Source organism: Equus przewalskii, chromosome 24, assembly GCF_037783145.1.
Source record: "Equus przewalskii isolate Varuska chromosome 24, EquPr2, whole genome shotgun sequence".
Taxonomy (NCBI): Eukaryota; Metazoa; Chordata; class Mammalia; order Perissodactyla; family Equidae; genus Equus; species Equus przewalskii.
In genome coordinates, this window is record NC_091854.1 from 11,875,843 (window position 1) to 11,902,500 (window position 26,658).

At 41.4% G+C, this 26,658-nt stretch overlaps 2 long non-coding RNA genes across 2 annotated transcripts; both read right to left on the bottom strand.

Moving 5' to 3' along the window:
• Positions 1-452: 452 nt before the first annotated feature.
• Positions 453-10,249, bottom strand: LOC139079142 (uncharacterized). Its single transcript, XR_011532477.1, has 3 exons — positions 9,899-10,249; positions 9,311-9,482; positions 453-643 (listed from the first exon to the last, which is right to left on the bottom strand). It is a non-coding gene; the product is annotated as an uncharacterized lncRNA (long non-coding RNA).
• Positions 10,250-22,915: 12,666 nt separating this feature from the next.
• Positions 22,916-26,106, bottom strand: LOC139079185 (uncharacterized). Its single transcript, XR_011532557.1, has 2 exons — positions 25,286-26,106; positions 22,916-24,601 (listed from the first exon to the last, which is right to left on the bottom strand). It is a non-coding gene; the product is annotated as an uncharacterized lncRNA (long non-coding RNA).
• Between the last annotated feature and the right edge of the window lie 552 nt (positions 26,107-26,658).

Consider the following 26,658-nt stretch of genomic DNA (forward strand, 5'->3'; position numbering starts at 1 on the left):
CCTCATTTTAATGCTGGGATAATACAAATCAGTACATGACTTAACTGGTCTTTCATTTAAACCCTATCCTTGCCGCTAGACTTCTTCACAGTGTCCTGAGTTACCTGCTCCATTAGGGATCTTGTGCTTGTCGTTGGGCACTAGTCTCTTAGAAATCTGTTTTCTTTAAAGGATAGCAGAGTTAGAGCCACACATGAAACAAATTGCTGGTACTGGATAACAATTACATCCTGCCCCAACAGGCTTTGTTTACACGTCTGCTTGCTCTTTAATGATAAGTTGGGGTTAAATGTCAGCAGCAAGCATTTGTGGGGACAGTCACCCCTTCTTCACACACACACACACACACACACACAGACACACACATACTCAGCACGAGGGGTTCTTTAACCGACACCTCCTTTGTCGGGCTTCCGTTGCTCCTACTTTGGCACAAACACTTAAAAGGAAACTAAAGAAAAAGCATTGAGGTCATTTATTAGATTCTCCTGTGAATTTGGTTTCAGGACTAGAAAGCAGAGCAGTGGTTGCATGATTGATGAAATCTCTCCCGCAGCTGCTTTTCCTTATTTTTAGGGTGATGTACAAGAAGCGAGTTAGCTGAGAGTTGACTGGTCGCATTTCACACCGTCGCCTGTGAGTCCTAGAATGGAGGGCATAAAAACAATAATGTGGACAGAGAGGTGGTGGGGAGGGATTCAGCTGTTAATGGAAATTTTTCCTTCAGACCCTCTGGAAAAAAATGTTACCTTTTAGAGGATGGATCTCTCCATTTTATTTCCTCCCTGGCCCCTATGTTTTAAAAAGGTTAAGGCTGTGTGTGTGTGTGCATGTGTGTGTGTTTTGAGGGGAGCAAGCAGAAAGGAAGGGGAGAGAGAAATGATCGTTATCAGCCCAGGTCCTTCTCTAGCTGGCTGCAGCTCTGTTTATGAAATGCCACAACAAAAGTGAGCTCACGCCTGTGTGCTTCCATCGTGCAAGGTTCCTGGGTGCCAGATGGGCACTTCGTGACTGTATGAGCGTGGATTATTTCATCTCCTACATCTGGGACTCCAAATGGCTGCCCGGAATGCCACGGGAGACAGGCACCGCTTCTCAGCTGGGGGAACCTACCTTCACTGGGATCCCAGTGGAGCAGAGCAGACGAGGCCAGCAGTTCCCCAGCAAAAGCTGTGAGTTCACACACCCCAGGGCAATAGGAAACTTGTAGAACCCAGAACAAGATGGAAATAAACAAGAACCTATAATGTATGTCAGCTGCAGTTTAAAAACAAATGGATGAAGGAAGGAACAAATGAAAACAAACCATAAGTACTTTCCTGTCTGGCTTTGGAAGATATTTGAGGAATAATGTTTTGTGTTTCAGCTTTGAAATTCTGTTGTGACCTTCCAGTCACTCACTTCTCAATATCGCCCATGGTACAGATAAGTGAACTGAAATGGTCTGAGGAATGCCAGCATAGACCACAGCCTCCTGGCCTCTTTATCACTTTATTTCAATTAATGGGATGGGGTGTATTGGTGTAAATAGTAGCAATAGTTTACTTTTCCCAAGTACTGTACCAAAATTGAGAGTTCCCAAAGACAGCATACTTAATGCTGTTCAGATGAATCCAATGGACAGAGCAGCCATCCAAAAAGCAAGTTCTTCCTGTTTTCAGGTGTATTGCTGAAACTCATCACCCTCACTTCCATTCCCCTGCCCTTAAAATAGTTACCCAAATCACTCAATTTGTCCTGCAGGGAAAAAAAAAACATTTTACAAGAAAATATGACTTAACATTTAAAAAAATCTGACAGGTGACTTAACTGTTTTGCATAAGATATTTACAAACCGCAGCAGATTAAAGGGGGGTTTTATGCATTTTCACATCCTGCTTGGTTTAAAGCAGCAATTTTCTGCAAGGACAACAGAGAAAAAAAAATCATGCTTTACACTGCTTATATTAATTACATTTTTTCATTACCCGTCATGTTTTCTGCAGGCTTGTGTATTATTACTGCAAAATGTAATGAAATAGAAAAGGAAAAAAGAATGGACTTCTGGGAAATTTTCCAATTCTTGAAATGCAATGTTAATTGAGAGCTATTTTTAGGGCTGCACAGATAGTGGAGGACCCATGCCATCAGTACAAATGGGTCCAGTCCAGGTGCAGCTTCCCCGGTGACAGCCCAGGTCTCTGCTGCTGGAGAGCTTGAAAACCTCCATCTTGCTTGGTGCCAAGTCTACTGAAGGGCATGGAAGGATTTCTACAGATGAGCTACCCACAAAGGTAACAAGAGAAAAGTGAGGGGAGATGAAGGTAGGGCCCCAGAGAGCTCAGGCCACAACAGAGTTTGGTAACAACTCCCAGCCTCATCCTCAACCCCTACTCCATCGGAGGGAAAAAAATGCTGTCAGTACTTAGGAAAATGGTGCCACATAATGAAATGTTTTCCAAGCCCCTTAAAATGAAGAATCCAAAAGGTGCCCCCTGGTTGGTGACAAACAAGACCCTTTACCAGGAACCTTCTGCCCCTGCTGGAGAATTACAAGTTCTTAGTCTTGGCTATGTCCTGCCAAGGACTTGAGGGAAGTTGTCTGGGAACCAGGAACTTGATGGATTGGAGAAATATTGTTTTTTTCATTGTCAAACTAAATAGACGATAGAACTAACTTCTTGTTTGATTAGCATATGTGACCCTCAAATCCATTGATGCCCTATTACCTCTGTGTCCCCACATCCCACTTCCAGACATAGTGTTGGAAGCAACCTTGTGAATGAGGGAAAACACACAGCAAACACGTTTACAGGGGCCAAGTGTTCTTTCAAGGAAGGTCTCGGAATGGCATCAAGAAATTCAGAAACACTGGGCTCCTCTGAAATCTCCCCAACATAGCATAAAGCATGTGAGTTTCTCTGAGTATCCTCGCCACGCCCTAAACATTAAACTCTTGCAAATGCATTCTATAAAAAAATTTTAAACAACTGCAAAAACCCCTAAATTCCTATAATTCCCACTGTTGCTTCCACTTTCACAAAGTAAACACAAATGTCCACAAAAGTCACCAGGCCAAAACTTGCTTTAGGCTATCAGACTTAGAAATCCAATTATGAGCCACATTTCACCCAGTTATGAGCAGCAGAAAAGAGCAAAGGGAAATGCTTTCTGTCCAATAATCTTCCCTGAGCTGAGGCAGGTGCCCTGCTTGCCTATCCCAGCTGCTCTGGGCTGTGCTCCCAGGTCTCAGTCGGGGCCGTGGGCTCACTCTGAAGTCAGCATAGTGCCACTACTCTACTGCCGTGTTGTCATCAGATGAAGTTGGCTGTCTGCCCTGAGACTATTGCTTTAGCCCTGATTGACACATTCTTTGGGGCAAAGTATGTAATAGAAAGAGAAATTCCAACATTCTAGGACTTTCTTCCAATAGCAAAGTCAATCACAAGAGCAACTGGTAAAATCGGTGGTGCATGGATTGTGAAGGCAAAATGGAAATGGTGCATGAGAACCAAAAGTGCATAGCTAGGTAGAGAAAAACATGAGTTTCTGTTTCCCATTGCCTGGATTCAAGTTGAGAAGATTAGCCCAGATGGATCCTGTCTAGCCTGGCCCATATTCAGTAGCATTCAAGGCTGGGCTAATTGGTTGGTAAATATTTCTGTTTTACGTCTCCTACTCATCACAGTGATGACAATAGGCAATCTTCTAAGCAGCCCCTGGTTTGCTCCAAGCCACTCTCCTTCTTAATTATCAGCTTCTCCAGACTTTGCTTCTTTGGACTTCTGTGGTTATTTTAATTGATGGAGAATCTCATTTGTATGTCGTTAATATATAGAACACTGCCCTGAAAAATGCAGTCCATTCTGCTTGCTGCCTGAGAAGGCCTGTCTGATAACCACACCCCCACCACCTTTCTTCCCACTTGCCTATGCCTGGGGAAAAACCAATTTTCTTTTATTACAATCCACCCCACCACTGTCACCAGGACAAACTGAAATGTTCAGTAACCAACACACTAAAGTGGTTTCACAAGGGCTGTGTAAAGTATATAGATTTAAAGTACTACATGTTCATGATAAAATAAATAACGTAATGAGGACTTGCAATAAAAAGGCACAATCTCTTACCTCTTTCATCCCCATGCCTCGCCCCTCTCCCCACAGGTAATCATTTTTAATAATTTATGTCTTTTAGCTATTTGCTTTGTAATATGCTTGTGCTTACCTTTTAATTCTAATGGGGTTGTATCACTATTTCTCTTTTTATCAACTTCAAGCAATAGCTATTCACTCCCTGCTATGAATATTTAGTTCCCTTACACTTACCCCTTACACTTTATCTACCTCCCTCTTTACAACTGCTAATACTTATAGCTTAGGTTCTCTGGTTGGTTACATTTGTAGTGTTAAAAAATACAGCCAGTGTCTATTTCTCATTTCAGCAACTTTATGTATGTTCGATAAAGATATTACTGACGCTATCTTCCCTCTTCCTCCACGCCCCTGCATTCCACATCCCAATATTTGTCAGCTCTACTTATATATTTACGTGGTCAAAATTGATAACATTTATGAGCTTTTCTGTAATCATAATTAAGCCTTCTGTGGGTTTGCCTAGGGATTGACTTTAAAATTAATAACCTATAAATGGGGTTTATATGGTCATAATTATACAAATATTTTCACTTGCAGACCAATCTCTTTCTTTCCTGAGACATCACCCAGCTGTCTCTGAATTTCTGCTCCCATCCAGACAGCTTGCTCCTTAGCTGCTGCCCAGCTGCCACCCAGGAACGTCCTTCACTGCCCTGCTAGGTTAGAGCTACTGTTTACTAGATCCCGTGCCTTCCTCCTTCACGATGTTTTCTATTTTCCTGGAGTTCACTCTCAATTATCTTCTTCAGAAATATAAATGATAATTTTTTACATGTTTGACATGTTCTCTACCCTTTCTTTTTGGTGGTTTGGCTAGGTATAGCACTGTGGTCAAAATTATTTTCCCTAAGAACTTTGAAGGTATGTTCCATTGTCTTCTAGCATCCACTGTTGCTGATGAGAAGTCAAAAACTATTCTGATTCTCATTCCCCAGAAGATAACCTTTTTCTTTTTCTTTTTTTTTTTTTTTTTCCTTTATTGAATCTCTTAGGAGTTTCTCTTTTTCCCTGCTGCTCTAAAGTTTCATAGGTATGTGTCTAGGCATGATCAAAAGCCAGGTTTAAGGCATTTTAATAGAAAGATCTTCTTTTTGTCTTCCCTGTTAAGAGTTAGGAAGCAGAAGCTATGTCTTAGTTTCTGACACTCACACTGATATCAGGGGAGTAATAAATCATAAATGCACATTAACATAATTTTCTCTTATCTGACAAATAGAATTTAGAGTATGGAGTTCAAATACTTATAATCAAGTTAATAAACACATCCTCTTGGGGTAATGCCAGAGTCACTAATTTTATAGTTTAAAATTAAAGCCCTGAAAGGCTATTAAAATGGAAGTTACCCATTCCTCATTCATGAGGTAGAAGAAAAAGGCTGGGTAAGAAGGAAAGAAAATGGCTAAATTTTTGACATTTTCTTAGATTTACCAAAACCCAAAAACCATTTGACTGCATTTTAAGAGAATGATGAATATAATCAAGAGAGTTTAAGGAAAAAAGAATGTAAAGAAGCATTTCCTTGGATAGATTTTGTATAAATACCTTTTCATATACCAAAGGAACCTGGGTTTTAGAACGTACAGACCTGGAGGAGAATTCTGGCTCTGCCGTTTTCTGCTTATGCGAGCTTTGAGCAAATCAATTTAATTCAATAAACATTAGTTTTCTTCCTCACCTACCTCTAACTCTATTGGTTCAACACTGAGGCTTGGGAAGATACAAATGCTCTGCACCCAGTGTGCCATGATGAGGTACAAAAGATAGGTTTGTAAAATGCAACGTAATGTTAAATTGGAAGTTTTGACTAATACACCAAGATACAACTGATGTTGCATTCCAAAGAAAGTGCTAGACTGTATGCAGAATTTCCAAAAGGAGAAATATAGAAGAACAAATTGCATAAGCCTTGAAAGACATAAAAGGGCCCTGAGGGTGGAAATAAAGGAAGGATTTTGTGAGAAGATTTTCAAAAAGAGCCTCTGAGATTCTGGGACTCCTAGTCTCCTAAGGAAGGTCAGTGAAGTTATAGAGACGTAAGTGTGTATCTCCCGCAGTTGGGGAACGAGGGACCAGCGCGTAAGCTATATCTGAAGAAGCAAGATAACAGACTACATTTCAAGTCATCACTCACGGAGGTTTGTGAACACTAAGAACACTTGATGTAGAAGGTTCAGAGTGGTTTAAAGAGGGGTCTGACTAAGCGGTGGCTTGATGGACAGAGGAGACACATGGTAATTGTCTCCTATTTAAAACACAACTATCTTGAGCTATATCCTGCTGATTTGCACAATTCTCTTTTTCAGCATATATTTCTATCCTGCCCAGAGTGAACTTTGTGATTCTACGTTCACAATATATCTGCAACAGTTCTAAGTTATCATCTAACTCAAAAGAGTAGCTAACATTCATTGAGAACATTCTATGTGTCAGGCACTGTGCTAAGTGCTTGATACCTATTAACACAACAGCCCTAGGAAGTAGGCATCTTTACTGCCATCTCCATAATGAAACTGAGGCACACAGAGGATAACACCCACAAATTCATATCTTGGAAGTGGCGGAGATTGGGTTCAACCCAAGAGATCCAGCTCTAAGGCCCGAACTTATAACCATTATGATATCCCCTCTCTAAAGTCTTGGCAAGAGCAGTTCCAAAGAAATAAGTCCCTTTCCTTCTATTTTCTGCAAATGTGGCATTTTGACCATTCCGACTAATATTTTTAAGCGTGCAGAAGTGTTCGTGCTTATTTGGAGAGCTCCTACAAAAGAAATAAAAAGTAAAGTTCAAAACTCACAGAATTACTTTTCAAAATTAAGGTTGCATAAGAATGAATAGAAGAGGAAATAAATGAGTAAATTCGGTACTTGGTGTCCAAAAATAGCCATTCATCAGGACATGTCAACAACACCCAACCTAAGTTTGATGAGTCCAATATTTTCAGGACTAGCAGAACTTCTTGTGACCTGTATAACTGAGCAGAACTTCTTGGTTAAGACGGGCCTGGGGCTGGACCTCAGCTCTCAAGGATAAATTTCTTCATTCCACAGTTCTTCCGGGTCACTGTCAAAACCACTGGTAATTTTACACTGCAGTGATCTCTGCCTTTTCCTGGCCTGAGGATAAATAGAAAACTTAACAGTTCTGAGAGCTGTTGACACCATGTACTCAGAAACACAATCAGAAAATGTTAAAGGAAACGTTTGAAGGATGTGAATGAAAGATGTGGACATTCGTACGTGGAAACTCCCCCAAGTGATGCCAGCTTTGTCCCCCAGCTCTGTAGCCAAAAAATGAGTAGGTCAGAGAGGGTGCAGGGTGCATGCCTCAGGCTTTAACAGAACCCAGTAAGGGGTGAACATTCCTAACAAGGTTTTGAATGACCATTCACTGGACACCAGAGGATTCTAGGGTGCTCAAGAAAAAGGTTACGATGATACAAGGGAGGCCAGTGGGAGTATTGGGAAAATCCAGTTCCCCCCCAACCACTACCAAATGTAGTTGTTTGCTCTCTTATTGGACAAACACACCTTGATACATTATTTTAAGTCATTTTCCCCTTCAAGTATCTAGTCCGCCCAATCTAAGCTCACACACCTAAAGAAAAACTAGGGGGTAGAATGCATTTTCTGAACCCTACAATTGGATACTTAGTGTGACAACAGGAAGAATGTTTGAACTGAGAACAGTTATAGTACTTTCTGATCTCTGTCAAGATGAGCGATAAGGAAAAGTGGAGAAAAGGGAAGGAGTGGCTGGAGGTAGAAAGAAAGTGAGCTATGAATCGCTGCCTTGAAACATGCACCAGACACACACACAGGAGGGCTCAGATCGAAAGCCCCTCCAGCTCTGGATCCCACTCCAGGACCCAAGCAAAGCCCCAGAGTCTTCTCTTTAAGTATGATGAAAGATGTTTTTAGATTTTCCTCTCACAAATACGAGAGTCTCGCAATATTTCCCTTCTTATCTGCCAGGGATAGATGCAGACAGCTTCGTTCTCAGTTTAATTACTCTTCACTCAATATAAATGGCGTTTGTTCTTTCATTCACTCACTCAATATATAAACACCAAATGCTAATCTAGGTACAGGAGATTCACGGATAATTAAGCCATTGTCCTAGTCCATGGAAAAATGAAGAACATAAAATGTGTCATATGTGAAGGCAATAACGGAAGTATGTGCATGATATAGTGACTGCGGAGAGGACAAGGTGATTAAATAGAGGGGATGGAATTTGGGACTCAAAGTATTCTGGTAAATAATGACCTAGAAGGAAGAAGAGGAAGGGCCTAGGGCTCTTCCATCATTAAAACAAAGATTTAGGACTTTGTGCATGCCCATCTGAGCCCTCATCCTGCCATCGACATGAGTTTTATAGGCCTTCCTCCAAACCCTTGAATTCAGATGCTATGTGAGTCTCAGAAACAGAAAAAGGGGCTGTTTAACCTATTTTTTAGAATTAACAAAATCAACAGTGGGACGATGGGCAATGGCCTATGACCAGTCCTCGTGTTCGGCTCAAGTGCAAGGGAACACATTGTGCAGGTGGAGAACAATCCAGCTGCTGAGGGGCCCATCCTGCAGGTGGAGAGGCCGTGAGGGAGCACTGCTGGGCTGGCGATGGGTGTACTGAACTCAGCTCCACAGCAGGCAGAGCCACAGAGAGGGCTCTCCTGCGGCAGCTGAAAAGGCGTGATTAAGAGGCAGCATAAGCCGCATGGATCCTGTCCTAGCATTATGATCTCTGAAGATAATGATGGTGAACGAAATGATGAATGAGCTGTGATATTCCTACAAAATCCTCCTGTCCTCTCTTGCCTTCTTTTCTTCTGCTATTCTCTTTCCTGTCTCCAAATCCATTTCTCTAACTCTTGGATGATTCAAACCCCTTTCCTAGAAAGACAACCTGAAAATGCCCTCCACATCGGCTCTGAGCCACCTGGAGCCTGTCTCCCTGGCTGACGAGGAGGCCCGTCTCAGCTGCCACGAGCCACTTTTACCTGGAGTATTTGGCAGTTCTGTGTTTTGTTCCGATGATTGTTAGCTCTTCTGGTTCATTGGTGTTGGAAATAAATCACATCTAACTTCTTTTGTACTAAAATTAACTGTCTCCTTGGACTGATTATCTTGCCCTTGGTCTCGGCGCAGTTGCACCCACCGGATCTCCAGCATACCTGGCAGCCCGCGCGGTTCACAGAGGTTACATGAGTAGGGAGAGAGGCTGGCTTTCCTAGGCTCCGGTCGGGGAGTCTTGTCTACTCCTGAAGACAGCAGAAGTGCTTTAGCAAAGTTCAGAAGCCAAAGCAAGAAACAGAAGCCATCTCACATGTATGCATAACAGAGGCTCTGGTGGGACAGGAAATGAGAGCATGTTGAACGTGTCCATCCATCTGGTTACCAAATAGGTTGTTTTCTCAGCAATATATTATAATTCCCCTTTGGAACTTGTCAGAATTATTTTTTTCCTGATAAAATTCTTTTCCTTGAAGAAGAAAGAGTTAGCACAATTCAAGAACACAATAGAAAAAATAAATCTTATTTTTAAACCTGGTAAACAGATACGAGGCTTTACCACAGTTTAAGGCATAAGCAAAGGTTCTTTTTCAAGGGTAGGGAAGGTAGTCCTCAAAGAGAGAAAAATAGTTCAATGGCCTTGACAGGGGAGGAAGTGAAACAGGAGGGGTGTCAAGAGACAAGCAGCTGGTCCATCCCTAATTTTAAGTACTGACTCTGACTAATCTAAGCCGATGTGCACTGCTTACCTCTCGAAGTTGTCACCTTCACTTGCAGAGGCAAGGACGGCCATGTGCTGACTTGAAATCCTCCCCTCCCCATTTCCAATACCATCTGGATGCTCCTCCAACCTCTCAGACTTCTCCCAACTCATTCTCTGGCTCTTTCTGTACTTCCCGGATTCTAAATGTGCGCTCTCAAATTGAATTCAGTATAACCAAAATTCCAGAACCATTAAAAAACTTAAACACTTGCTTCTCTTCCTGATTTACTGATTCCTATCAACAGCAGCATCATTCTGCTACATGGATATGCTTAAGACCTGAGCAACAAGCATCACCCACCACCCTGCACAGCACTAATTCAGCACCGTCTTTCTCACCACCCTCTCCTGCCCAATATACCATCAATGACTCCTCCTCAGCGCTTACATGACAATGTCCCAATTACTCCTTTATGAGGCCACAGCCTAGCCAGATGTTAAGGGGCCTCTATCCGTAAGCTAGCCTCGAACTCCTAAAGGAAGCCATGCCTTTCTCCCAAAATCGTCTACCCGTTTCTACCTCCAAGTCTTTGTACCCTCCCCCTTAAATGCCTCATCCTTCTCTCCATGTATTTAAACTGTTCCCATTTATCATACTTTGTCTCAAGACCCATCTCATCTGTGAAACCTTTGGGGCCACCCAAGTTCACGGCCTCCTCCCCTGAGTCTCTATGGCAATGAGAGTCTGCACTACTCATTTGACACTTATCATTTATTCTCTTGTATTGCCATTAATCCAGCAGACATTTTTGAGCACCTACTATCTCCCCTCTGATGGGCTTTGTGATATTTTCTAATAATAAAATGTTACAAGAGACAAGAAGTACGGAGGAGAGGAAAGATGGGCAGAACAAGCAGGTCCAAGAGAAGGAATCTTTTAAATAAAAGAGATGTGACGACATCCTACACCATAGGAAGGAGGAGGAGTTGTTAGGTTATCTCTGAGCTCCAGGCCCCCACTTTCATTCTCCACTTCGTGGTGCTGGGCTGGAACCCTGCAAACATCGTTTTTGCTTTGCCAGCTGACTTCCTGTAAAGTTGTTCATTGGGAGTGCTAGAAGAAGACAAAGGCTGGAGGGGGAGCAAGGACTTGCTCCTTCCTGTCTGCTACCTGTTGCCTCCCGTGGGTTTCCTGTCTGTTTGTTGTTCCCCTGAGCATCAACCCAGAAATATTTCTTCGTCTCAACAGTGGCAGTTCTTTCAGGTAGCAGCAACTGAATCCCGTTTGCAGTTTTTCTAATTCACAGAACCAGACTCTCTACATCTCCTTTCCCCCATCCCAAGACATCACTACATGCCAGCCAGCAGTTGCTTTCCTCCTCAGAGTCTGGGTTCCAGCCTTTTTCTAACACAGAGACACCGGTACCAGCCCAGCATCACCTTCCCTCAGAGGTCTGACTTTCACCTCCATGGGGCTTCTCCTTTAATCTTCTAAGTTTTAATGATTACAATCTCTTCTCTTTGTTCTCTCAGCCCTAAGAGTGACAGATGCTTCCTACTTTCATGATATCTTAGAGTCCCCTTTGTACCCTTTCAGTTACCTAGGTAACACTTTTTTATATTAAATTCTCTCTATTCAATAACTGCTATCGTTTCCATCTCCTGATTGGACCCTGACTGATATAGAAGGAACTAGTTTAGGGGCATAGATTAAAATAATGCAAAGTGGTATCACTAACAAGCCAACAGACAAGTTAAATACTCAAACAATTCAAAAGAAAGAAGGAAAGAGAATGAGAGGAATAAAATTCAGAGGGGACAAACTAAATCCAATCATATCACTAATTACATTAAGTGTTAAAGACTAAATTGCCCAATGAAAATTCAGAAATGATCAGAATTCATTTTTGAAACAAAAGATCCTATAATATTCAGACTACAAGAGACACACTTTAATTATGATGATATATAGGTTGAAAGTAAATGGATGAAAAAAGATATATAATGCAAACAGTAAGCATAGAAAGGTTGCAGTGGCTATATTAATAACAGATAAAACAGACAACATCGCAAAGAGTATAACAAAGACAAACATGAACTTTTATTTTGGAGGAAGATTAGCCCTGAGCTAACATCTGTTGCCAATCCACCTCTTCTTGCTGAGGAGGACTGGCCCTGAGCTAACATCCGTGCCCATCTTCCTCTACTTTATATGTGGGATGCCTGCCACAGCATGGCTTGATGAGCCGTGCATAGCTCCACACTCAGGATCTGAACCAGCAAATCCTAGGATGCCAAAGTGGAATGTGTGAACTTAACTGCTGTGCCATCTGACTGGGCCCAAAACATGGACATTTTTATCATGATTAAAGAGTAAATTCACCAGAAAAATATAACAATCACAAATTTTTATGTATACCATAACAGAGCATCAAAATACAAGAAGCAAAAATTGACAGAATTAAAGGGAGAAATCTATAATCCACAATCACAGTGGGAGATTTAAACACTCCTCTCTCAACAATTTATAGAACAACTAGAAAAAAAAAATCATTATATGCATAGAGGATCTGAATAACACTATCAACATGACCTAATTGATATTTATAAATATTTATCCAACATCCAACAATTTCTTTCAAGTGCAATTGGATATTCACTAAGATAGAACATATGCTAGGCCATAAAATAAGTCCAAAAATTTTAAAAATTGAAAACCAGGATAAAACAGGAGGATTAAACAACCAACGTGCAATGTGAACTCAGCCCCAGAAATTAAAACAATAAAGACACCACCATCACCAACATCACCAACCATCCCCCCGATAAAAAAATTCACCCCAAAGTACATTACTGTAAAGTTCAGAATACATGGGATATTGTGGGATATAGGATTAAGGAGCAGATCACAAAAGCTACCAGATGGGAAAAACTAGGCCCCTCACAAAGAAACCAATCCAATTGGTCTCAGACTCATCAATAGCAACACCAGATGTTGGAAGAGTGGAATAATATCTTCAAAACTTTAAGTGACAATGATTTTCAATCTAGAATTCTACTCCCCTCCTGTCAGTCACACAGAGGTAGAATAAAGATATTTTAGACATGCAAGAACTAAAACACAATGTTTTAGAAAGTTATCAGAAAGCATGCGTCAACAAAACAAAAAATAAACCAAAAAAAGAAAGACATGAAATCCAGAAAACAGACCAGAAGAGAGGCAAAAGCATCATATAATGACCTCTGTGCAATCTTCCAGAAAGAAGAAAGTCCACTTTGCAGCAGAAGAAGAAAATATCTGGGAGAAATTCTCTAGAAAAATTAGAGCTGCTCCACATGAGTCCATGGTCAAAAGTTTTTACTTATAGTAGATATTAGAACATTTGGAAAATTAATCATAAGTACATAGAAAGAGGCATAAGAAAAAAAATGGAGCAATTGTCATTTCCAGGAGAAATAAAGGGCAGGACAAGAAAGGAAAGACAGTTATAATTCACTATGTGTCTCCCATCATTGGACAATATTTGTATGTGCGTAATAAAGAGAATAAATGGTTTTATTTAAACAAATATATGGAAGCAGAAAAAAGAAGATATAGAAAAGTTAAGTTTTTATCTACGATGGAAAAAATACAATAAAATATTACTAAAATTTATCAGTCAAAAAATAAGCATATTATTAGATTAAATGAGTTAGCATTTAGAACAGTGACTGTTACATGGTAAGCAGTGTCAGCTATTATTAGAAATATGAAATTAAATATCAGGGGAAAGAGCTAGAAGAATTGAGAGTGGTTGTCTCTTGCGCACAGGATTCAGAGTAAGGAAGAAAACTACTCTGGTTCATTATGAGCTTTTTAGTACTATACTTTTAAAATAATATACATGTATTGCTTTAATAAAAATTAAATTAATAATAAAACAGCTATATTACAGAATAAAATATAAACATAAAAATGTTAAGGTATCGTAAATAGGGAAGTAAAAAGTAATTTATAGGCATGGTAAATGTAAATTTTAAGGAAGAAAGCATGCATTGTAAAAAAAAAAAAGACATATTAAGCTCTTTCACACACTATTGAGTTAAAAGAAAATTAATTAAAAAATCACTCACACTCAAAAACAAGAAGAAACATATTCCATAAACAAACAAAAAAACCTGAGAGGTCTCCCTAAAAAGAAATATTGAAAATGAGAGAAACAGATGGGAAACCAGGGTGTCAAGTGAAGACTAAAGCTGACTATCCAATGCATACATGGGTGCCAGCCACTCACGGGAAGCCAGAAGTCAGGATGGTGCTCTACAGTCATTAATGGCTACCAAAATATCTCCACCTGTCAGCCCAAGGTGATCAAAATATCTCCACCCATCAGCCAAAAAGAAGTCGCCTGCCATACACAGGGGTAAACACTGAGTTCTTATATTAGAACTAGGACCCTAGTCCATACCGCATTCAGGGGAAGGGCCCAGAATTGCACCATTCCTGCAAAGCGACAGACTCAATCATGTCGCAGATATAAGCCCTGGTCAGAACCAGGCCATAGAGCTGAGGCAGAAGCAACCAGGAAACCATCCCCATAAGGAGGATGATAGGTCCCAAGGAAATGAAAAGATGTGTTCACAAACAAAATTAAAAAGTGGATTTTTAAAAATCCATATCAAGGAGAGAAAGCCAATAAACCAGAAAATGGAAAAGTTAAACCCATGAAAATAGAGATATTTGAGCAATATGAAAAGGACATTAAAATCAGTACTTTTTAAATACTCAAAGAGATAAGAGGAGGAATGGCATCCACCGTAGAAGACCAGGAAGTAATAAAATGAAAAATATCCTGGAAATGAAATATATTTATGAAATAAAAAATTTGATTAGACATAGGGAAACTGCTAGAGAGAACTGAAGTAATTACCTAAAACACTATCAGAAAAGACAAAAAGCTGGAGATAAAAGGAAAATTTACAAGACATAGAACACAGAGAAACGATTAAAAAGCTCCAACATAACACTAGTTCATAAGAAGAGACTGGAAAGAATGGAGGGAAGATTAGGTTACAGAGAGAGAGTAACAGAATTTTCCAGAACTGAAGAGTCATGAGTTCTGGGACTGATAGCCCAAGTGCCAAGAAGAGAAAAGATTTAAAAATCCACACCTAGATGCATCACAATGAAAGTGCTTAATATCAAGATTAAAGAGAACTTAAAAGAATCAGAGATAAAAGAAAGACAACCTATAAAAGAATGATAGGTATATTGACAGTGGACTTCTCATTAGCAACAACGGCTATAAGAAGTCTACAGAATAATTTTCAAAGCATCAAGGAAAAATAATATGAGTCTGAGTCTGGAATTCTATACAAACTACCATTCCACAGGTGAGATTCCGAAAATTATTGACCACAAGCTCTGTCTTTAAAAAACAAACAAGCGAAGAAAAAAAAAACTACTAAAAGATGTATTCAGTAAGGGAAAAAAATTAACCTTGAAGGAAGAAACAAAAATGTGGAAAAAAAATTGTAAAATATGTCAGTAAATCTAAATAAATATTGATTATAAATAATAATAAAATAAGTCCTGTGTTTATAAACAAGGCATAACTTCAATACTAGATCATTCTAATACAAGATCAGTGGAAGTTTACTCAGATGAAAGTTAAAGCTTCTAGGAGGAGGAGAATGATGGAGATACTGATTAACTTTAAGCTTTGATGGGAAGATGTAAATTTGAGTACATATGTTAAGTCTAGGAAAATTCATTCAAAAAAAACAACAGTAAGTATAAGTTCCAAATGAACAGAAGAAAAACAAGTAAAGAAAAAATTCAACCAACTCATACAACAAGAAAGCATGAAAGCAGAAAAGATAAAAAGCATAGTAAATAGGAAACATAAAATAAAGTCGCAGAATTCAGTCTTAATAAGTGTAGATAAACTCTCTAGTTGTATTTTTAAAAACAAACCAGGGAGTAGTCTCTCTGAGACAAGGGAGAACCAGCGAGAAATACAGTTGAAATGGTTGGAGGAAAACTGAAGAACTTCTGGTAAGAAAGCCTCTATTTTCTTACTAAAATGTAATAAAGAGTGAGAGGGAGAGAAGTTGGTTGAGACTTGAGAGCTGCAGTGATCTCATCAAAGATTTTGGTTCAAAAGTAATAGAAATCCACTGTAGGTACCTCAAGCAAAGTACAGTCTATTTAAACAACACAGGAACAATTTTTCAAAAGAAAATCTGATTGGCCAACAGTCAGTCAAGAGATTGGCTCCCTGGGATTCAGTATCAGGTGTCCACCCTTCATCCAAACATCTGTGTCAGGATTGGGATGTCAATGGGTTACACACTGAAAAATATAGCTATCTAGAGGCCAGCTCCCAGGTGTTAGGCATGGCCACCAAACCTGTCCCTACAAACAAGCGTAGCTCGAAACTGTGAGTCAGGAAGGAAGGTGAAAGTAAGTGTAGGAGAGTTGAGGAAAAAGCCAATACAGAGCGCTCAACGTAAAACCAGATACTGTAAGTGATAAGTGGAATTATTAGCCAGGGTTGTTCCATTTTCTCCAGCCGGTGAAGAGAATGGATCGTGTTGAAGATTGGGAGTGGAACGGGATTAGCAAGGTTGGTAAGAGAAATTCCCATGGGATTCTGACTAGGTGGGGTGGGAAGTAAAGCCCAGAGAGGGCTGAGGACTGAGAGGGTAGGAAGGGTCGAGTAATGGATGTCTCACTAAGGCTTTGAAGGAGGGAGGGAAAGGACGAGGTGGAAGAGTAAGAGATGGTGACTAGGAACAAGAATGTACCTGCTGGAAGCTTCAAAGGCGGAGCAGTTTGGGGTGTAACAGGAGAAAAAGCCGGTCTGGGTGGAAGAGTGAAAGTTGTTAGAGCAGAGGAAGTCAAAGACCTCGCAATCATCAGTGCTGACAGGAGACCAGGGGGAAGACCTGGCCCACATCACGTGCTAACAAGAATTAAGGAGTCTGCTTGAAATTTACAAATGGTTCCTGCCACTTTCAAGGTGAAATTCTAACTCTTCCGCACATGAGAACTTTGTGATCCTTCATTTCCACCTCCTCTCCCACCACTTTCCCCTAGGACCATCACTCTTCCACTGAACAACATTCTTCCATCTGCACATGCTGACTCTTCACCCTGTGACTTCTTTTCTCCATATTTTCACCCAACCAACTCCTGCTTAGTCTTCAGAGCTAAGTCTAAGAGTCGTCTCCTCTGGAAAACCTTCCCCAAGTGAGTTCCCTGTCTGAGTTGAATGTTTGCCTGACCCAATCCCGCTCCCATTGCACTCTAGGGGCCTCTGCCACAGCATTTGCCACACCATTGTAAAGTTTCTAAGGAGCTGCACCCTACACATTTGGTGTCCCCAATACCTAGTGGGGTTCCTAGTATCTAACAGACTCTGAATACATACTTTTTAAGTATATGCATGAATTTTAAGGGGATTGAAAGAAATTGTGTCAACACAATTAAGGTAAGGGTATCAAAGAAACAAATATCTCCAAGTGACATTCAATAGAATGGAGAATCAATATGGTGTAGAGCAAGTAGTGAGGGGGGAGTGAGTAGAGGAAGAATGGGCTGCTGGGAAAGATATTACATTGACTGATGAGATCAGGATGAAACAAGACAGAAGAGAGCTCGCTAGACGCGGTTGTACCATGCATATGATTTTGAGTCACAAGCATGAGAGAGACACAGAACTGAGAGGCCGCCAACATTTGCTTGTCCACTGTACACTACCTCATGTCATCTGCCCAATAGACCTCTGAGATGGCAATTTATACCGCCATTTGCTAGAAAGCCAGCAACAAGGTTCACAATGGAGTTGAAGTGGAAAGTCATGGTCATTCTGTGGAATTTCCTTCCCAGGTGTAGTGAGACCAGCTGATTATGTCAGGCTTGGGCTTCCTTGAGCAGGAAGTTCATACAAAGCCCTACGAAAGCAAAGGACCCTGCCTTTTGGTTCTTCCTATGCCGTATAGAACCTAGCACGTGTTATAGACTTTTTAGAACCCAATATGTATTTGTTGATTGAATGAATGAATGAACGAACAAATGAAAGAGTGAATGAATGAAAGCTGAACTATGTAAGGGTCAGGCACTAGAAGTACTTAACATGCATTATTTTATTTAACCCTCATAATATCCATGATTATCCTCCATTTTACAGATGATTAAACTGAGGCTAAGAAAGTTTAAGAAATCTACCCAAGGTCACACAGCTTGTGACAGAGCAAAAATGTCCCCAGACCTTTCTGTCTCAGAACCCATACCCTTAACTACTCTGCCTCATTGCCTCTCAGTTAATGGATTCCTCTGAATTAATGGATTTCTCTGGAAATCTCAACTTCCCCATATGAAGATAGATGGCCGCTGATGTTCAACAGTATGAAAAAAAACACAAAACATGGGGAGTTGAGGGTGATTAGTTCAAAATGTAACAAATCTAAAAACATGGCTTCACTTTTAGATATTTGTCCAACAGGGGTGGAACAACTTTAATTAGTGTAACAGGACAATAGGAATTAAATTGGCTTGGTCACAAGATTTTTACAGGATGACACTGATGGTATTACTATCCAACTTCAAAGATTTGGAAAGACGTTCCTGCTAACACTGGAGAATAGAAACCTGTTTTTCATCAACTAGGCTGGCCTGACAAATTAAGTCTGTGGAGTCATTAGATTAAGATAAGAGCTTATCTCCTAGGCTGACATTTATTCAGAGGTTTTTATACTGCTCAGCTAGTAATTAGTGCTGTTGAATTTTTAACACTGCTTTGTCCAGTGACTCAAAAATTCTAGAGGTACATTTGCATCTCTTGTGTATGTTTTTGGTTATTAAAAATAGAGGTGGAATACAAGTGAATTAGTTCAGAAGGTTTGAATAATTCTTCCAAAAGTTTTTCGGTGGTGAAACATGTGGCTTAATGACTTATTTGCAGAAGAAGGGAGCTGTTCTCCCAAATTGATAAATGTTGACTAAGGAGTTGCCTTTCACTCTGGATCTATCATTTACTTCGAGGCATACATATTACGGGTTTGTTATGTTCTAGTGGAATCATTAAAACCATGATCACATGCAGTAATGGTTTCCTGCTGTTTCACACCCCCAATTCAGCAAACATACTATAGTTTCAGGGAATAGCTCAAAGTTGTGTTTTTTTTAGTTTCTTTCCTATGGCTGATTTGACTGTGAAAGTTTTATTTTTCCGGTTTTCTTGTAGTTGTAATAACAACTTGATTGCTATAGAATAAACTAATACATTAAACCTGCACAAATGTCTTGACAGTCTGTCAAACAAACAATGCTCACATTTTTAAATGCTTGGTTTGCAAAATTCCAAGTTCTATGTTGAAATACTAATTAGTAATCAGATGGTAAGACCTCCTGTTTTAGGAACGTTCATCACTTGGTTAAAGTTGCGTCTTGTTAATATTACTATCACATCATTTATTTTCTCCTAAGTGTGGATATCTCTCAGCACTCAACGTATTGTATTTGCCACTTTCAAAAAAAATGTGGCAGAGAGAATTCCACAGGGACAAGGAGAAGTGTTTGACTCTACAAGTTGACCTTAACACCACCCGAAAGGAAGCCTCGAAGAAAACGCTTCGTACTTCAGAGATCCAGTTTGGAAGATGGGTTCTCTTTCATTAAAATTTGACCCATGCAGTTTTGCAGCTAACGAGCTTAAGTTAAAGTCACTTGCCAGTCAGGCTCTGTGTGCAATGGGTAGAGGCCCTCTCGTCGCGTGCACACATGCCCAAGGTGATGTCTCAGAAGGCATTTGAACATCTTCCTATGTGTTCTGGCGCACAATCGTCCTTCCTCAACACTCCAAGTAAATTCAAACACCCTCTTGGCACCCCTGGAATGTGGCATAGTGACAAGTTGACCACTTCGATAAGCCATTGAACCTCAGTTTCCTTAACTGAAAAATAGGATAATCTTTAATATACCTCCCAGAGTCCTGAATCTCAGATCTATGATCCGACCCCCAAGGCAGAAGTGTAGGAGGGCTGAGAAGACAGAGAAGATTATGATGGCAGAAGACACCACTGAGAGTCACCTGGGAAATTGGTAGAATTAAGTTTAAAATAGTAACCTAGAAACTCTGAAATTATGTGATTACGCATTGTCAGAGGATAGGTCAGAGTACATTTGTTGAATAAGTGAATGAATGAGTAAATGAATGACTTAATAGAGAGCCAGCATGGGATACTGGCATTTGGAGTCAGACACACTTGGGTTCAATTCCCAACTCCGCACAACTTGCTTTGTGACCTTGGAAAATACATAAACCTCTCTGAAGGTGCTTCTTCTTAGTAAATCAAGCATAATAGCTAGCTTCTAGGTTTATTGGCAAGATGAACAAAAACCTACATGAGCACATGGTAGGTGCCAAAAAAAATTGTTTTCATTTCTTTTCCCTCAGGTTTTTTCTTTTTCCTTCTCTGGTTCCACATACATTAAGTTATAAAAATATTACCATCCGGCTTTCAAATTCATGCATTACCAACTACGACCAACTCACTTGCTATGCGTTATTATTATCATTTAATGTGTAATGACAAAGGAAGGAGAGGAGAGGAAGGAACAGAAAGCTTCCCTTTCAACTCCCCCTGGGTAATCAGGCCAGAGGAAGGTAGGCTCACTCAGTGTGTTTCCAGTGTACTCCATCTCAGCGCTCAGCCTTCATTAACTCATCCACCCCCACCCCCAGCTTTCTGAAGAGCAACGTGTAATTAGAGCACTAACGAGGTCATTTAGCAGAAACCACGGGTAGGGAGTAATGAATGTGCTATCAGGCTCGGAGAACAGCTTGGGCAAAAATCCAAACCAACATGTTCAACTCTGATGAGCCGACCTAAACTTGGACAACAGAGCCTGGAAAAAGGTTATTAATAAGAATTGAAAGCCCCCTCAGAGATACCAGACACCCAGAGCAATGTTTTGAGCTGGTCGGTGCAGATAGCGGCTTGGCAAGAGGAGCAGCTGGATGGCACCCGGTACCTGGCAAGATGGCTTGGGTGTTCCAGCACCATTACTGGGGACGTGGAACAGACAAAACCTGGAAGGGACTTCAGAGGTCATCTAATTCAATCTCCCCATTCTACAGATGAGTTTAGAGCCCCCAGAGAGCTGAACTGGCTCCACCAGCCAATTAGAAACAGACTCAGACTGAGTACCAAGGCCTCAGGATGAGGAGGGCAGCATTTGATCCATTAGCCCATGCTGTGTCCTTGCCTCTGACGGTGACATTTAGGAGACCATTTGGACAGTATACAATAAGACTTTAAGTGGGGCCAGTTTTACTTGGACCACTTCTAGAGTAATTAAGCCCCAGAAGAATAAACCCATCCATTCACCAGTTTGCATTTGGAATTAGCACTCTTAATTGAGTTGCAACTGCTAACATCACAGTGGCTTTCAACTGTATAGAGAAGGAAGTGGAGGAAGAGAAATCAAAAGAAGCCAAATACCTCCACACCCCTGGCCCACGGATTCCCAAGCTAGAGCCGTGCCCACCCCACCCCCACCTCCCAGCTCAGCAGTTGTTGCCCTGATCCATGCAAGCACCAAGTACCATGCACTGCCAGAAAGTAGCTTAAATAATGGGCCAACAACTCTCTTCTTTACAATTTATAGATGTCATTGGAATGAATGAACTAAAATAAAAATGACTACAAAAGCATTTGTCATTGTGTTTTTTCCCCAATTAATGGATATTAAAAGCACAACTGGGATCATACACAGGGGTCCATGAAGGTTTTTTAACATTAAAAAAGGATTTCCGTGGTCAAAAAGGTGGGGAAACTCTGTTCTAGCCTTTTGCTCCGGATGTTTGAAATGTAACCCAATATATTTGTTTTTTACAACACCATTTTTTAAAGCCTGTTCTAAATGTTCTTAGTAGAGAAAGAAAGAACTTAGTCACTATCAATACTTAAAGCATTAAGTCCCAGAGTACTAAAATTCACTGGATGGATTTTGTTCTGGGGATCATTTTCATTTCAACAAGCATTTATTAAGCACTTGCCACATACACTAGGCAGTTGGGAAGAACAAGAGAGGGAGTACATCTCTGTCTTGAGAAACTTCCTGTTCACTGGGGCAGGTCCAACCTACCTCCCAAGATAGTGAAGAACAGTTATAAGGAAACGGATGACAAATCCTGGGAGTTTCTGAGCTCCTATTTAATACGATGTTGTCTTTCATTTAAGATGGTAACCGGAAAGTGTGCCGTTGGAAGGCCTTTGGAACCAGGAGGCTTTCACTTGCTCCCGTGATGTGTGTAGTGCTCTCTGGGAGCCCTCTGCTCAGAACAGCCCATTCATACAACTGGGTTCCCCCTAGAACTACCCACCAGGAGCCAAGGGGTTTTCCCCAAGGGCCCTATTTCCTGGGCATCCTGTATCCCTCACACCCAGATCCTACACACACACCCCCTTTGCTCTCCTGGAGGTGACAGGAAGCAGGGAGAGCATCAGCCTGTCAGGATGCTGAGTCTCAGCAGTATGATACGATGCCAACAATAATGTGAGGGCGATAACCATGCCTCGGGGACTGGGGCCTGGGATGGGCATTCTCGCTCCGTTAACACAGTCTTCCTTGTTTGACTTTGAAGACAATGTCATGATAAGAGGAAGCTCTTCAAAGCTGTAGATTACCAACTACTTTAGATCTCCCTATAAAACAGTGTGGAACAAGATTTCATTGCCACAGATGCTGCCCAGTTGTTTAAAACTAAGGACTTACCAAGAAATTTTCTGCTCCTTTGCCCCTCCTAATTGTGAGAGAACCAGGTAAGAATCTGGTGATACTCTGGTGGTGTGAGAGACAGCTGCTGAGTTGGAACCCAGACTCTGGGGATGGGCAGACCCTGGTTAAAATTCTAACTTAGGAACTTCAGAGCTGTGTGGCCTTAAGCAAGTTGCTTAACCTCTCTGGACTCCAGTCTCCTTACGACAAAATAGAGATGCTAATGATATATACCTGATAGGATCACTGTGAAAATTGAACGAGAGAAAAGATATCAAGACATCCGACACATAGTAGGTGCTTGAAGAATTTTAGTTATTATGTTTTCAGAGCAAAATTCCAACGCTTTCTCCTTAGGAGAGAAAAATAAAACAAGCTATCTTGTCAGGATGCAACAGCTGGTGCTAGGAACAAAAATAACCACATCAGAGGGGAGTGTCCCCCGTCCTCAGAGTCAAATGCACTTTACGGATAGAGCAATTTGCATCTTGTCAAATGTTCCCTAACATTTTGCAAAAATCCCCAAATGTCAAATTAGTGAGTAATCTGTGCAGTTCTGCAGACCTTGGTATCCTCTGACTGATTCAGAACATATTTTGGGTGTCCCAGACACCAGTCCAAGCAAACGTTAGTAAGTAAGGAAAATCACATCTCCCCCGACAGGCCTCTGGAATCAGTATCAGCTTCCACTGCAAAGAAAGAAAATAAACCTGGAGGGCCAGAGGGTGCTATGCATTTCTTCGAGTTGAGGAAGCTGTCACCCATCAGTTGGAGCTGGCGTTGACCATCCACCCACTCCGGAGTCAGGACCGCAGGGAAGGGTGACAAAGCTCATTCAGTGCCTCCATTCCAGCCACCCAGCTTCATACACATTTTCTTACTCAATCATCTCAAAAGTCCTTTTTATTTATTTAGCAAATACTGAAATGGGTACTTGCTATGTGTGTAGTGCTTCCCTGGGGACCTACTTCTTGGAAAGGCCCCTCCCTGCAAGTGGATGGATTTTGTATATCTATATATATATAATAGATACAGTAATTTGCATCTTAACTTCAAAGTGTTCCCTAACATTTTACAAAAATCCCCAAATGTCAAATTAGTGAGTCATCTGTACAGTGTTGTGTACTGTACAGGACACACATTATAAAAGGATTATAAATGCTTCGCAATCCTCATGTCAACCCAGGGAGGTAGGCACCATCAGTATCCCCATTTTACACATGAGGAAACTGAGGCTCAGAAGGGGGAAGTAACGCTGCCCAAGATTTCGTTTACAGCTACTTGGTGGTGACAGCGCTGGAGTTTAAAATGAAGTCTGTATAACCCAACCCTGGACCAATGGGTTATAACTTAGACAAAGGCTAAAAAACCAGTCTTGCCTAAAGTAGTTTCTAGTTTTACCGGCCATGCATCAAAAAAGAGATCTTTGCAAGACCATAAGCAATAAAGGCCGAAGGCCCCCACTCTTAGACGTTCATTAATGTTACAGTGAGTTAGCAGCCATGGCTCCAACAGGAAGGATGGCTCTCGGCTCCTGACTGAGAGGCATGATTCTCGAAAACGGGGCTGAGGGCCCTGAGAAACGCCTCTGTTTTGCTTGTATTTTCAGTTTCCCTGCCTTGAGGAAAATTAAGACAAATCCAAGTTGCTGAAGCTGCAAGATATATATTTATATGCTTTCTCTATAATGTATGCCTAAACCTTGTTTTTTTCACTCTGTTAACTTTTCAAAAACTATTAAGAAGAAAAGCGACAAGATGCTATGGGGGCTAACGAGAGAGAGGATGGGCGGGAGACGGGCAGACTATATGCAAAGCAGAGCGATTTTCCCATGAGATTCTCCATCCTGCTTCTGGTCCCTCTGTCCCTCTGGAGGTTGTCATGACAGGTGCTCAGTGATCGTTGGACTGACTTGAAGACAACAGAAGTAAGAGCCTCAGTTTTATGTGGCTCTTAGAATGACGACAGTAACGAAGATTCCTGGAAAAGAACTGGATTTAGTAGCTGGAAAATACCAGGGGCTAAATAGCTTTAACTGGAAATTCTTGCACGTCAGGCACAAACACCAGAAAATCTTCCTGCTCATTGTTATCTTCTTCAAGTAAGGGTCCCCACTTCCTCATTCCCTCTTCCCCCTCAGTGTCCGTAACACCGGCTGCAGCCTGGGAATATTCACCTAAGACAGAAGGACCAAAAGAGACTGCTTCACTTTAGGCCCCAGAACCCCCTCCCCATCTCTGGTTCAGCATGAAGGTCAGAGAAGTCGGCACTCCATCCACCCGGGGCCACATTGGACGCCACGCTCCTCAGCTCCCCACGTACAGTTCATCCCCATAGAGTAAGCAAGTACTCTATCGCTTATAACCTCAACCACTCCCAAACCCAAGTGAGTTCTCCACGCCCACGGCCCCTGCCCTGCTCTAAGCCAACGTCGTCTCTTCCCTCATCACTGCCACAATCCCAGCCTGCCTTTCTGCTTCCAGTCTTGCCCACTTGAATCACCATCCACACAGCAGCTAAAGCAGAAATCTGACTGTGTCATCAGAAACCCAGTGCCCTTAGGGTTCAGGCCAATCTCCTCAGCTTGGTCTACAGGGCTGTTCTGTGATCTGGGCCCCATCTCATTTCTCCAGCCCCAGCATCCTGTGCTCCATTCCTACTCACGGTTTGCAGGCCCTTAAACACAAGCTAGGCTTGCTCGTCACCTTCCTATTTCCCACGCGTTCTTCAGTTCTTGCCTAGCTGTCGCCTCCTCTTCCAGGCCCACACTCTTCCCTCTGCTGCTCAGCAGCCTGACTTCGTGCCAGCAGCCTGCGTGGTCAACGTGTGCTGAAACTGTCTCTTAAAAACCCTCAAATGGATGAATGACATGGATGATCTTCTAAAAATGTAAATCAATGCCACAACTAGAAGGACCTGCAACTAAGATGTACAACTATGTGCTGGGGGGATTTGAGGAGATAAAACAGAAAAAAAATAATAATAAAAAATTAAAAAATTAAAATGTAAATCAGATCACATTGTTCTACTCCTAAAAAACTCTGCAGTTTGTACTTCGAATAAAATTGAAACATCCTACCACCAACAAGACCTTACTAAATGTGGCCCCTGCCTACCCCTCCACCTTCCTCCCACACAGTGCTCTCCCTTGTTCACTTTGTTCCAGTCACAATGACCTTCTTTCTCTTGCCCCAAACACACCCACGTTGTTCCAGCCTCAGGGCCTTTGCTCTTGCTGTGCCCTCTGCCTGGAACACTGAATTAGCTCTGGATATTGCTCAGGTCTCAGCTCAAAGTCACGTCATCGGAGAATCCTGCCCCGACCACTGAGCAAAGTAACCTGGCAACAAGTTCTCTGGCCTTTGTAGAAAGGACTACCGTCTGAAATTATCACGTTCCTTTCTTTACCAAGTTGCTTATTGTGCTTCTCCGACTCAAACACAAGCTCCCTAAGAGCAGGACTCTTTCTACCTTTTTGCAGCTTCTTCTCCAGTGCCTAGAACTGCGCTTGACACCAGGAGGCACCCAGCAAATATTTGTTGAATGAATGAATGTGAAGAGATAAGGAGGAAAGTTGGAGGACTAAAAGCGCAGACAAATGATTTCGCAAATATGAGCCCAGTATTGCTTGGTAGCATGAGTTTCTTGCAGACATTATAAGATCCTCTGACATATGACTAAGAGAGAAGGTCACTGCGATTCCCCTGCAAAGATACCTCAAGCATAGACTTTATGATTCTTAACAGATAGAAGCCCAGAGGTGAGAACCACAAAATCTTTACAACTGGAAGAAACCTGCAGTACGTTTACAGTCAGATCCATTCACTTGGTGAGAGAGGGAGGCCCAGCGAAATCCAGTAACTTAGTTCTCATCACTAGCCAGAGGCAGGCCAGGAGACAACTCAGATTCCCGGTCCAGCTGCTAGTTGCACATTTTGCTGCCCCTTCTTGTATTTACTTACCAGCAATACATGAGAAGCCTGGAACTACTGTATCTGGTTTCTGGATCTGCTAGAAACACTTCCTTAAGTAATTCT